The following is a 13,698-nucleotide window of genomic DNA, read 5'->3' as shown; positions in this document are numbered from 1 at the left end:
CAGCGACCAGATAGCCCAGGACGACCCAGCGACCAGATGGCTCAGGACCCAGGCCCACGTCAGTCCGCAGATGACAAGAGTGGCTGTACACTCCTGAGGCCTATGCTTGGGAGGCATCCCGGGGACCCTTGTGAGGTAGGAACCCCACTCCAGGCATCTGGTCACCCTATTGATCTGTAAGGATTCATGCCCCCGGGTGACACATGGTGGAGGCGGCCTCCCATGGGCCCGCCCCCCCTCCAATCCCTCCGGGCAGCAGAGGGACCCCTGGTTGTGGTTGGGCAGAAGGCACCCACGGATGGAGACAAAAGCTTGACCCAGAGGATGACTCTCAGTTGATCGCAGCGAGGTAGCTGCTCTGCTACTTATGAAACCCTGACCCAGAATCAGGTTGTCTACGAAAGATTTAGCCCTGGATGTCCCACAAATATGAGATGCACTAAGGGCGATGGAGGCGGCCCCCTCCCGTCCTCACTCCTGTCCCCAAGCGAGCGGCTCTATGAACCGGATCAACATGCTGGCTATCCCAAGCTAACAAAAGGTCATTATGGTTTAAGGAGGATTCAGCCTTAGAGGCGTTCATTGACTTAGAGTCGTTCAGTCAACCCCACAGATGGTAGATACACCCCATTGGCTCCTCAGCCAAGTGCATACACCAAATGTCTGAACCTGTGGTTCCTCTTTTACTGAGCAGGATTACTATTGCAACAACACGTCATCAGTAGGTTAAAACTAACATGTCTCACAACGGTCTAAACCCAGCTCACATTCCCTATTAGTGGGTGAACAATACAACGCTTGGTGAATTTCGCTCCACAATGATAGGAACAGCTGCCATCGAAGGATCAAAAACCGACATCGCTGTGAACACTTGCCCCACACAAGCCAGTTATCCCTGTGGTAACTTTTCTGACACCTCCTGCTTGAAACCCCCAAAAAACCAGAAGGATCGTGAGGCCCCACTTTCACGGTCTGTATTCATACTGAAAATTGAGATCAAGCAAGCTTTTGCCCTTCTGCTCCACAGGAGGTTTCTGTCCTTCCTGAGCTCGCAGCAGGACACCTGCGTTATCATTTGACAGGTGTACTGCCCCAGTTAAACTCCCCAGTGGGTTGCGCCCAGCGGGTGCCGGGTGCTTGAAGCCAGAAGCAAGAGCCCCACGGGACTCAGCCTCCCCGTCTCACCAGGTAAGTGAAAAATCAATGAGTACTGGTATTTTACCGGCAGCCAGAGGGCCTCCCACTTATTCTACACCGCTTCTCTTATGTCTCTTGATAGTGCCAGACTAGAGTCAAGCTCAACAGGGTCCTCTTTCCCCACTGATTCTGCCAAGCCTGTTCACTTGGCTGTGGTTTAGCTAAATAGTAGGTAGGGACAGTCTGAATCTCATTCATCCATTCATGCGCGACACTAATTAGGTGACGAGGCAGCTGGCTATTCTTGTACCACCATGCAGTGACTCATTCTGGATTATTAATGCTGCCCATCAGCGTCAAATCAGTCTTGCTTCCAACAACACATTTGTTCAGGAGTACAGCTACACTTAAAACTGTCCTCACAGGAATGGGAATCACATATAGGATAGAAATAGTACCCCCTCCAGTACTACTCTAGCAGTATAAATCCTCTACATACTATCCTTAGAAAATTAAGGTATAATTAGCTGGACATTAATACTCAATATGTAATATGTACTGATTATGTGTAAACAATTACTTGAAATCTATCCTGAATTCAAACATATATCAATTATCATGATATATTGTATATCTAACTTCACACACACAACTATAATAATAATCCTGAAGCTAGTGACTAAACATTCCTAATTCTAAAGCTACAGTTAAATTCTAAACATGTTAACTGTGACCATCGTTATAGGTAAGCTCTAATTTGTTATCTCTAGTAGAATTAAATATCAACAAATAAACATTCCTAAAATAGTATACTAACAAAGATGAAATATGTATGGTGCAAGACAGTGTACATCTGAGTGCTGAGCTTAACAGTTAATTGTGCATGATTACTTGGCACATTTTTAAGAGTTTCCTTTAAATTAGTCTGCAAACATTTTACTTAAATGGGAAAACATTTGTAAACCAGGGTCAGCCAGAGCAACATCATTACATTGAGACCAAATACCCTGAAGTCCTACAATAAACCATGAAATTTCACTGTGGAACAGTATGAGATTTTTGGTTTCCTGTGATAAATCCTGATAATATTGAATTTTACTCTCAAATGCTAGTTCAAAGGAATTTTGTGAGTTTTCATATCGAAATGAGACACCAATCACTACAGCAGTACCGTCATTGGTAAATACTACATCCGGTTTTCGTTGTTCAGTTTGACTGTTTTTGACATGAGGTTCCCTATATGTCATCTAACCACACATTTTCGCTCTTTCGGTATGAAGTTTCAACATTTTGTTATGTCTTTTGATCATTGTGTCCTTGGTTTTAGGACACATTCCTGAAATGTGAGCAATTGTTTTACAAATCTCTTTACAATATCTGCAAGTAGCAAATGTTTGATTTCTTTCACTAGTGATAGTTTCTCTGGTTTATGAAACATTTTCTTGTAGCATCAATGCAGCTATGCAGTGGTTTTCCTTTAGTTTGTTGTATTTGCTAATCCAGAAATTCGAGGTTGGATTGTGTGCTAAATAGTTAATACCATCACCCTGGACTGGTGGATTTTTAAATTTCTCAAATACCTCTTTTCTCCAGTCATAAGCTGCTAACAATTGCAAATCATAACTCAGGAATTTACTGTCTACAATGTTTAGTTTGTAGGTTGGATGATATTGTCAATCTTTTTATTTATTATTTCACCTGCATACATGTAAGAGTGAGTAATGTACAAATCTGGAGTTTCTCTGAGGTATAGTAGATTGTTGATTCCAATTGTTGTACATAGCTTTGGTATTCTGAGACCTCATATGATCTTTTGGAATAGAGGAGACCATTTCAGGTGTATGCAGGTAGGTGGAAGAAGTGATTTACATATTTCTTTATTGTTTGATCCAGAATTATTAGAGTTTTTGCATCTGTGCTTGCCATTTCCAATTTCAATGAGAATTTAGGAACTAGATACTGGCACAATATTTCAACTTTTTGAGTGGATTGAGTGGTAAATTGTCAGGTGTTTGAGCCCAATTTGTGAGAACTTTATTTCTTTTGCCGGTGTGTGGATCAAAATTCAGTCTAAGGTATCTCTCACTGTCACCTGGATGAATGTTCTTAATATCTTGTTTTTCAAATTGCCATGGTTTGCAGTTATTCACCAGGAGTTTCTCTCTATGGTGACTCATGTAGAAAGCATGTGTCTTTTTCACATTCAGTTTAAAACCTGTTGTTTTACTAATTTATAGATGATTTTCAAATTAGTACTCATTTCTTCCCAGCTGTTGCTGAGTGCTGTATATAATCGGCAAAGGCTAGAGCAGTGATCTGCTCAATAAGACCATCTGAGCCGAACGTGAAGCCATTGCCATTTTTCTGAAGATCACATATTAGTGGATCCATGTCAATGTTAAACAACAGCTGGGATAAGGAGTCACCTTGATTTTATTCCAGATTTCATTGTTATTTCTTGTGTAGATTAATTTTTTTGCCCTGGAAAGATGTTGTTGAGTCTGTGTTCAAGTCTTTTATCACATCCCTGATACCTTTCGAGAATCCGTAAGATGTTACCATGGCTGACAGAGTCAAACGCTTTAGAGAGGTCTATGAACACCACTGCAAGTGAATGTTTATTTTTGTATCCCTTTTATAACATGCTTAAGAAGAGTCCGATTTTCAAGACAACCTCTCACTTTCAAGAAGACTTTTTTTAGTGAAATCACATTTTTTTATTATTGAGTTTATCGTTGACCTTATAAACATCAGGCAAATTTGATGCAACAGTGGCATTCTTGGCTGAAGAGGCACAAATTCAATACTTTCTCTGAGGTCTATTGTAACCCCCTCTTTTGTTAGTAAGTAGGGTGAACAGGGTGACGCAGCAGGATTTGATTTGTTGTTTTTTATTGTGTTGTTTTGAATTGGGTGTTGAATTGACAAAATCGGTAAGGAGGTTAATGATTTGTGGAAAAGACAGCACATTCTTTCACCATCTTTAACGGGGTTTTTAATCTCCAGGAATTACCCCATCTGGAATTGTGACAGTTCGCTTTGCCATTTTCACTATCATGCTCATAGCCATGATAGAACCTTGGTTGGCGTAACTCTATAGACTTCTCCTCAAAGAGTATAGTGATATAGAGACAGTTACCAGCTGGAACACTTGGAGGTAAAGGACACTACGACTGAGAAGAGGTTAAGAGAGTCATAGTCACTCTAGCTGTTTACCTGTGCTTCATTGAATTTCTTCACTTTTACATCACGTCAACACCCACCTCCGTGATGTTTTGTTGTAATTAAACAGTCGGATTTCCCTCATTCACAGCAGTTATAAGTCAGTTGCTAAGCACCGGCTGAGGCAGAAGCCCAGCACTGCACCCCAGGGGGCGATGCCTTGTCCAATCACGGCATGCTCCCAGCTCTGTTTTGTGCCCCAGCCTGATTGACCCAGCCCTTAGAGCCAATCCTTATCCCCAAGTTATGGATCTGACTTGCCGACTTCCCTTACCTACAGCATACCAGAGGATACTCACCATGAAGACCTACTGTGGATATTGGTCCAGCCCGGAGCAAAGATTTACACCATCTCCCCCAGATTTTCAAGGACCGGCGAGAGCTCACCAGATGCTGCTGGAACTGCAACACTTTCCAAGGCTTGGGCCCCGCTCTCGGGTGAACCCATTCCAGGGCACCCTGGCCTTCACAAAGAAAAGAGAACTGTCCCCGGGGCTCATGCAACTTCTCTTGGATCGTTTGCATTACCGCCTCTCCGGGTTGGGGATCTGAACCCAAATCCCTTTCGATCGGCCGAGGGCAATGGAGGCAACCGCTCTTCCCTTCTGAACGGTGCTCACTCATCTCTTTGGACCAACTGACCCATGTTTGATTGCTGTTCACATGGAACACTTCTCCACTTCGTTCTTCAAAGTTCTCATTTGAATATTTGCTACTGCCACCAATATCTGCACCTGCGAAGTCTCCACCTGGACCTTCTCCCTAGTCTTCTATGCGCACTGCAGTGTCCCTCCTTGTCGTGGCTTAGCCCCTGCTGCTCTAAGTGCCGGCGATGGCAGGGTTGTGGCCTGACGCTCCAGCACCATCCATTTTCAGGGCTAGTTGATTCAGCAGGTGGGTTGTTACACATTCCTTAGCAGATTCCATCTTCCATGGTCACCGTCCTGCTGTCTATATTAACCAACACCTTATCTGGGGTCTGATAAGCGTCAGCATAAGGGGGCTTAATCCGGCATTCGGTTCATCCCGCAGCGCCAGTTCTGCTTACCGAAAGTGGGCCACTAGGCACTCTCATTCCATGCCCGGCTCCACTCTAGCGAGTCGGGCTTCTTACCCATTACTCCAATTCGAGGAAGAAAGAAGGACCGAAGAGCCGTGCTGACCCAGGAAGAAGAAGACTCCAGCTGCCTTGGCCCTGGCCCTACTGGCCTGTCCTGACTTCGACCTGCCTACAGTGAAGAAACAGGCATGTCCAGCAGCCAGCACCCCCCAGAGCCCGGAGGACCTGCCCTGCACTCACCTTACAGACTCTGTCTCCTGTGAGCACCGGATTCGCTCAACAAAGACTTCGAGACCAGAATCTGGATTCAGGTAACTCCACGAATCTACATCACTCTGCGGCCCAAGTTCGAGTGGCCCAACACCACGAGGAGGTCTCTTCAGCGATCCTGACCTTGTATCTGGGTATCCCCGACCTCTCTCAAACTTCAAGACAACGCCTGCAGCCTCAACCTGAAGGGTCCCCCGACCGTTAAAGGACCGAAACGTCGACAACACACCCTTCTTGTCTTTGAATTTCTTGATTTAAGTTGATTTCAAGTTGTTTTGAATATCTAAAATTGTGAAAGATATGGACTGTTGTTCGCACTGACCATATTATTTGTTCGCAAAAGGGTGTCTACACTACTGCCAATCCCCTAACAAACTGGTGCATCATATGGTATTGTTCTGGTAGTTGCAGTGTTGCTATTGACTTTTTGTATATTGTTCACAGCGTGTATATATATTCTGTCCTGAAATGTGGATTTTATGCTCAATGAATTATTTCAAAACATAAAATAATACAGAGAAATTGGAATACATCCTTGATTACAGTTGTAATTCTTTTACTGTCTGGATCACATTTGTGACCAATATAAGTGTGAAATGTTTATGTGAATAATTCCTCAAGGAATTCTTTGTATATGTACGTGATTTTACCCAATTCCTTGGGGATAAATGGGTTGCCCTATTTTGTCAGGGGATCAACAGGGGGGCATCGTAGGTGGCGGCCTTGCATCCATGGGGCCCTGTTGGGGGTGCCCCCAAAGAGAGTTTCCCACAGCCTTTTTGTGCCAGAAAGACCGGCATGAAAAAAGGCAGTGGGAAACTGCCATCGTACTTCCTCGGCTGGAAAGGGGCGGCCGGGGGAGTACTGAAGGGTTTCCGGATGGCAGACTGGCTCTCTGAGCCCGTCGTAAGCCATCCAGAAAACCAAGTCTGATTCCTTTCCGGCCGTGCCTATCAGAATGGCTTGGTCGGAAAGGAATCTGAACAGCACATTCCGATGCGGGCAGGGGGAGCCCTTCCTGCCAGCATCGGAATCAACCCCTTAATGTTGTTGTGTTGAACTATGGTTATTATGTTGCATTCTGTTTTTCCTGCTTTTTTGTGTGTGCTCTGTTACGGGTTAGTTGTGTTGTATGCTGCATTGTGTATGTTATTGTGTTTTGCATTTGGTGCCACATGCAACATTGTAGCAGTTGCGGTTAGTAAATATTGAGTTTTCTAAAAAGTTAACATGTTAAAACAATTTTGTGTTGGGCGCTGAATCACAGATTGCACAGTTTCAACATCTGTAGTGACTAGTCACAAGAGATATGCCCCAAACAGAGGTTTTTCTGGTATATGCAGGGCCGGCTTTAAGACAGTGTGACCGGTGCGTTCGCACTGGCCGCTGACCTGGAGGAGGGCCCTGACCTCAGATGGGGGTGCTGTGTTTAGCAATAACTTACTGTTTAAAAGCAGCAGATGCAGAGTTAAGGCAGCTATACAAATGTCAAGATAACTCTTGTGATTTAATGTTCCTGCTAGAGAGAGACAGAGATTGGAGTTTTGTCTAGTGGCAGGTTTGACTCGCCATAATGTAGCACAAAGTGTTGATAGGCCTGCTGGAAAGAACAGATCTGTATTTAAAGTGAATAGCTGAGTGGATCAGTGAAGTGAAGAAATGATAATAAAACCACCTGACAATCAGATTTTTCTATAGAACATTTGCTTCCCTTTTTTAGCCTGTTTGTTTTACCATTTATCTCTAGAATCAACTAAAATATTCTATCAGTTGTCCATAATGTGGAATGTCCTCTTATAGTTGACATCACGATTTATCAGAAATACACAAACAAGTGATTAATGTGAACCAATCAAACCTATGTATGATATGTATGTATGAATAGAGGGATGAATGTAGTATGTATGTGATTCATTGTGCTTACTACTCTGTTATGAAATGTATATATTGAATTATATTTATTGAAAAGATTTAATTAATAAAAAACATATTTGTATTTTCATAATTTAGAGTGTCAGCTTGTTTCTCTCTTAAATACCTTTTTTATATCATGTTTATTTAAATATGGGTTGAAGTTGCCTTAGGAATTTCACAGTATGGATCATTAAAGCCAGCCTTTACCATTGTTTTAAGACAAATTAAATGTATGCAAGAGAGGGGCTATGGAGCGATGAGGAGCCCTTTTGCTAGGTGGTAGTGAGGGAATCTGAAGAGGAAGTCATAGGGAGAAGGAGGGGGGGTTAAAAATGATTGTCACACCGGGCACCACCAGCGCTTAAGATGGCCCTGAGTATATATCTGCAGATAAATGTGTCTCTATATACATAAATCCTAATATTCCTACCATGAAAAATCTGCATAACCCCAGGGTGTGCAGTGATATCCTAGAACCCCTTAACTGTTTTATTGAAGAAAAACACAACCCCTTTGGTACAACTTGCCATCAACATCTTTAGGCATTGCAATACCAAAACTGAAGCAAGAGCCACTTATTTTGGAATCATTTTTGCACAAAAGTATAAAGAACATGTTTTATTTGTTTAAAAGTTGATCTGATGCAGGGAATTAAAATCATATAGTTAATACTTTGCTTACATACAAGTTAAATTCTCATACTCCTAGAAGCAAAACGCAGTTTTGTGTGAAAGGTCAGCATCATATGAAGTTCTGAATTTAGTCATTGTAATTACATTTAGATAGCGCTTGCTACCCCTAGTGAGGCGTTAAAGAGTTTTTTCGACGAGTAGCACGCTACTCAGGAACCCAAAAAGGATTAGTGGTGAATTAGTATAAGGAGATATCTAATTAATTTGAGTGGTTGGCATGCGAGTTTGTTATTTGGATTGAAAAAGGATAGTGAAGGGCTAAAGGAGGGAAGGGTTTGCATTTATATAGCGCCACAAAGTTTTTCGGGGGGTTACACGCTGGTCTGGAACCCAAACAGGATTAGTGGGGAATTTGTATAGGGAAATATGAAATTAATTTGAGCGGTGGACATGTTAGTTGGATTGAAAAGGATAATGGAGTGATAAAAGAGGGAATGGTCTAGAAAAAGTATTTATTTTTTGGAGCTCATAGCAGCAGTAGGTGGAGGTTTGGGATGAGTAAAAGGTGGGGTGGAGGTGGAAGAGTGAGAGGGATAGGTTTAGAAAGCCTTGTTTGGGAGATCTGAATAGTAAACCAGGTATGAGGTGATGCAAGGAGGGGTAGAGGAGGAAAGGGTTATTTTGTGGATCATAATAGTAGAATGGGGTGTGGGATGAGTCAGAGAGTGGAGGTAGAGGATATATGGAGAGAGGTATAGGGTAGTACATTGAAGATGCTGAATTATCCTTAACGTTAACCTGGTCTATTCAACCTTGCAAGCAGGGAGTTTGAATTAATTAGAATATTGCTTCTCCTCTTCTGCATCCACAGATCTGCCATTTGAGGATAGTACTAATTAGTGTGTTTCAAATGCAGAACTAATGTCATTTGAACAGTGTACTTATCCTTTTTAATCATGTTCGGTCCCCAGTGTGTAGTCTGAATGCCACCGTAAATTGCTGTGCAGCTAATAATAGAAGCAGACATTTTAGGCAATTCAGGTACATCACATGGCATGCTAGCCCCCCGAGATGTTAATGTTTCTCGTGGTAACCTTTATGGTGTGCTCCATTTCACTGTTTGTTTTTTAAGACCACTCTTAAAGCAAATTCAATTTCTGGATCAGCTTTTAAGAATGAAAGTAACTGAAAATATTGCTGAAAATGTGACTTGGGCCTTTGATAACACAGCGTCGTTAATGTAAATTTGGAAGCTTCATTGGACGTAAACCTTGGTCAGGGGCCACTGAGGTGAAGCTCCTCTTTACCACCCTGCGAGAAGCTCCATTCTACAGGGCCTAACCTAACTAGGGCATCAGCCACTGGCAACAGAAGGCTACTACCGCTGGGCAAACCAACAAATTGAAAGTGAGAGCCGAGCCGAAGTCTGGCTTGGCTCTAGGAGAGTGTGCACATGCCGAGCCATGAACATGATTGTGATGTATCGTGCAACAGCCATGTAAAAACATGATAACGTCTTTAAAAATGAATAAAGGTTATTCTTTTAATGAGCAGAAGAGTTTCCCCTTGGTATATCAAATGATATCATTTCATTGAGAGGCATGTATTGAAAGTTGTAGTTTTTAAACGTGAATTTAGAAACATTAATGCCCCCTCGCCCTGACCACAATGCCATTAGTAGAGTAAGACAAGTGGCTTGATTTTTAATATACATAAGCAACATCAATCTATTAAATCAAGAACAAGATATTTTTTGTACAGTGCACACCCCAAACTTATGTATTCGTAGATGGCCTCATATGCAATAATGAAGGAAGAGGGGACACAGTGAAATGAAATATTTGCCTATGATCACAAAATTTGGGCAAGCAGGTAAGCCGGGATTGATCCCAGGTTTTCTATTTTCATATTGTGCAATTCAGCTCCTAGAAGAGGGTGTCCTTCTGTCTTCTTTTTATTCATCAAAGATAAATATTTTGTCTTTAATTCTTGGTCCATAAATGTTAGAGCATGGATCACAGACAGAAGCCATATATGTGCACGGTCGGCTCATTTTGGGCACGAGGGTCTGAGAGTACATAATACACGGTCACTAAAACTGCAACCTTTACGGAGGTAGCAAACTAATGAATGTACAGTTATGTTATGGGTCAGGAATCGAGCGCCCCTCAAAGTATTTTTCACGAGAGCGCACTCATTTTGTACCGCACTTTGATGCTGGTTGGTAGGCCTGCATTTGTCTGCACGATTTTTATAAACAACTGCTCATCAGAATTTTCCTAATTCCTCCACCTTTCATTTTGTAACTAAACACGTGTATTTCTGGCTTTTAGCATGCGGCTTCTCTTATGCAATCCCCCAATGACGCATGCGTGCTGTCCTTTCACTGCAGCTCCCAGACCCTCCTGACATAGACGGAGCATTGCATAGACAGCTTTGGGTCCAGGCACAGACCACTTTGTTAAGGCGAGGGATGTCCGCTCGGGTTTTCTAAGTGTACATTTATGCCACTTGTTCACGATACACACATGTTGGGTAAATGTACATGCAAGTAACATACATTTATATAATTTACATTGTAAGCGGTGATCCTGAAAACTTGATTGTGGCCCTTGACAACGTTCCACCACAGCAGAAGTGACATTTTGGTGCATCCTCATAGTCGCAAACCAATAAATACAAATCCATTGTCCTCCGACATTGCTTTTTGGTGTATGCACAATATATTATTTTGCCTTTTTCAAAATTAATAGAAACAGAAGCTGTGGCATAAGAGTCCTATCGAAAGAGGACATTTGCAATAATACAAGGGGAACTGTGGACGTTCCTCTGGAATGGAGGACTCAGTACAATGGGGGTATCGCCCTACCAGACATAAAAGCATACTATTGGCAGCTAATCTGATTGTGATTAATAACTGGGGACACATGCCAATATAAATATTAAAATAAGTAAATTGAGGTATTGATTATGAGGACATTCCTAAAGGAGTGCAAGATTTGGTGTACTCTCTTCCCAGTTTCCTGCATTTTCTCAAATCTCTCTGCCATCCCTTTACTCTTTTCTCCGGCTTTTTCGTGGTCCTTTTCCAAATGTTTTCTTCTCTTTGCAATCTTTTTGTTTCTACTTACATGGAATTTTGAGACACATTTGCTTGTAGAATGGAGAATTACTATATACTTAGTGTGACGTGACTTTGGAGTACATTTTAATATTGGGGTAGGAGCACTCTTAGTTGGCGTCTTTGTTTGCTATGTTATATTCTACTGCTTTTTCAAACGTAATAATTTATCAAATCTACTTTAGCTTGTATATTCCAAATTTCAAGACTTACTATAGTACTCAACATTTTTACATGAGGCAACTGTGTTTTTTAAAAAATTTGACACAAGACAACTTTTGGACTTCAATGCGTGTTTTCACTTTTTCAGCCTCTCATCTCTTCCTCAGAGTTTTTATTGTGCCATTACACATGTCACAGCGTATGGCTTCTAGCTGCGGTCGTTAACCTAGCCCATGCTTGTGTGTTTTTATATATATGTCGTGTTTTCATTTATTTCGTTCGTATGGACTGTATTTGGAATATGGTGTGCAAAGACAACAAGACTGTCTTGTCTGCCTCTGGTTACTATACTTCTAGGTATTACATTAATGTTGATTATATTGTGTATTGCCTTACAGCCCTAAACACAATATGACTCATCTCCATTACGGACTGGTCTCTTTGAGTAGCACTTGTCTCTAGCAGACAGTGTGACAGTTTTTCTCACTTCAAGATACACACTAACTGTGCTTTCAAAACTGGCCTTCGTGATCATTGATGAGACATTTAGGTACTCATTGTTTTACTAAAACTCTCATATGTGAGCACAATTCCTCTGCTTCCAAACGACAAGAGTCACAGGCTTGTGGTCCACCTTAACATATGAGTTTTCTATGTGAATATTATTCATACCCCATAATTTTACCACTTGGGATCACCCTAATCACTTAATGCAACTTCCTTTCTTCTCAAATTTTATCTTTCATTTTTCAATCTTCTATACCATCCCACAAGCTTCTTGGAACTATGTTCTCTGTATGCACTATTCACAACAGTATAATCGTTATTTGTCACACTTATGATGATTTCGCAACATACTTCGGTGCCTCACACCTCTTAGCAGGCTTCTTTCCCTTTTTTTTGGTTACTTTTTCATCTTTTTCTTATTTTTTCTTATTTTTTCTCTTGCCTTTCCTTTTTTATCTTGTAATGTTAGACATTTAATTGTTTTATTTGTAATATTATAAACTGATGCATATATGTTATCTGCCGCCTTGAAACAGGCCAAAGGACGAAGCACGTGCCCGTTTCAACTATTCAAGATTTTGATAGTAAAGAATAGACCCATCTTTGAGCAAAGAGGAACGCTTCGAACTGGAAAAACATGTAATCATCTTGATTTACTTCATTTTAGTGTATAGGATTTACTCATATGTATAGACTTTCTTTGTGTGCTTCGTACTTTTCCTGTTCGCAGTCTGTAACTCTGTAATCCTTTTTTACTTCTGTCTTTCTTTTAAAGCTTATATCAGCAAGGTGGCTTTTGCTTGCTAACTCAACTTGAAAACATTTAGGAACATTTCTCCTCTCCACAGTGGAAAATCAGTAATTACTTTGTGTCTTTATTACCGTAATTTAGCGAGGTCTAGCTTAATACTCCTGGGTACATCTCAAAATAATCCAGAATATGGCCACCAGAGTACTTCTTGGCCTTCTTCGCATGACTTTGGTACGCAGCCACCCGTCTGAATTGCCTTGACTACCTGTAACCAATAGAATTGTTTTTAAAGTCTTTTCTTGTTTCGCCCCTGCCTTTCATTAGAACTGTTTCTCTCTTCATTCAGCCCCAGCTAACTGAGAACAGGATTAACTTGGCTTCTCCCAGTGCTATCTCTTCTAAGTATGAGGGCACATTTGCTGGAAATCCCTGAAAATGTATAAGCTCAAACATGCCTTCGGTTCACCCTGTCTCAGGGCAAGTGTTACAAATGAAAAACATTAGACTGGGATCTAACCTAGGTCTGATCTGACTTTTAACTTCATACCCTCATGCTTACACACAAACCTTGTCAATAAAAACGCCACACTGTGAAGTGTGCCAATACCATGGCTTTTGTCAGCTACACCTGATAGCCATTTTGGAGCCGGGGAGGGTTGGTGGGCATTCTCAATCATAAGCACAACTATAGGTTGATTCTCTGGGCCATTGCATTAACTTGGGTGGTGGGCTATACCTTAGAGTTGAATAGAACTCACTTATTTAGACTATTCGGTGAGGTGGATGGAGGCGTTCCTGGGTCTGGAGGCAATTCAGAAGGCAGTGAATCAGACTTCCTAGCACTAGAATCGTGGTGTTGGCTCCACTCGTGCAGCCAAAGTTCTTTATCCTTATCTAACTAAAACAATAGGTACTGAAATTG

General features: G+C 41.6%; 1 protein-coding gene and 1 pseudogene across 1 annotated transcript in view; one reads left to right on the top strand and one right to left on the bottom strand.

The window, feature by feature from the left end:
- VWA8 (von Willebrand factor A domain containing 8) overlaps window positions 1-13,698 on the top strand; it is a 1,291,603-nt gene that overhangs the window by 130,912 nt on the left and 1,146,993 nt on the right. The window lies entirely within an intron of this gene.
- LOC146802218 (28S ribosomal RNA) lies at window positions 307-1,329 on the bottom strand (annotated as a pseudogene).

Source organism: Triturus cristatus, chromosome 8, assembly GCF_964204655.1.
Source record: "Triturus cristatus chromosome 8, aTriCri1.1, whole genome shotgun sequence".
Classification (NCBI taxonomy): domain Eukaryota; kingdom Metazoa; phylum Chordata; class Amphibia; order Caudata; family Salamandridae; genus Triturus; species Triturus cristatus.
This window is presented reverse-complemented; position numbering and strand designations above follow the sequence as displayed.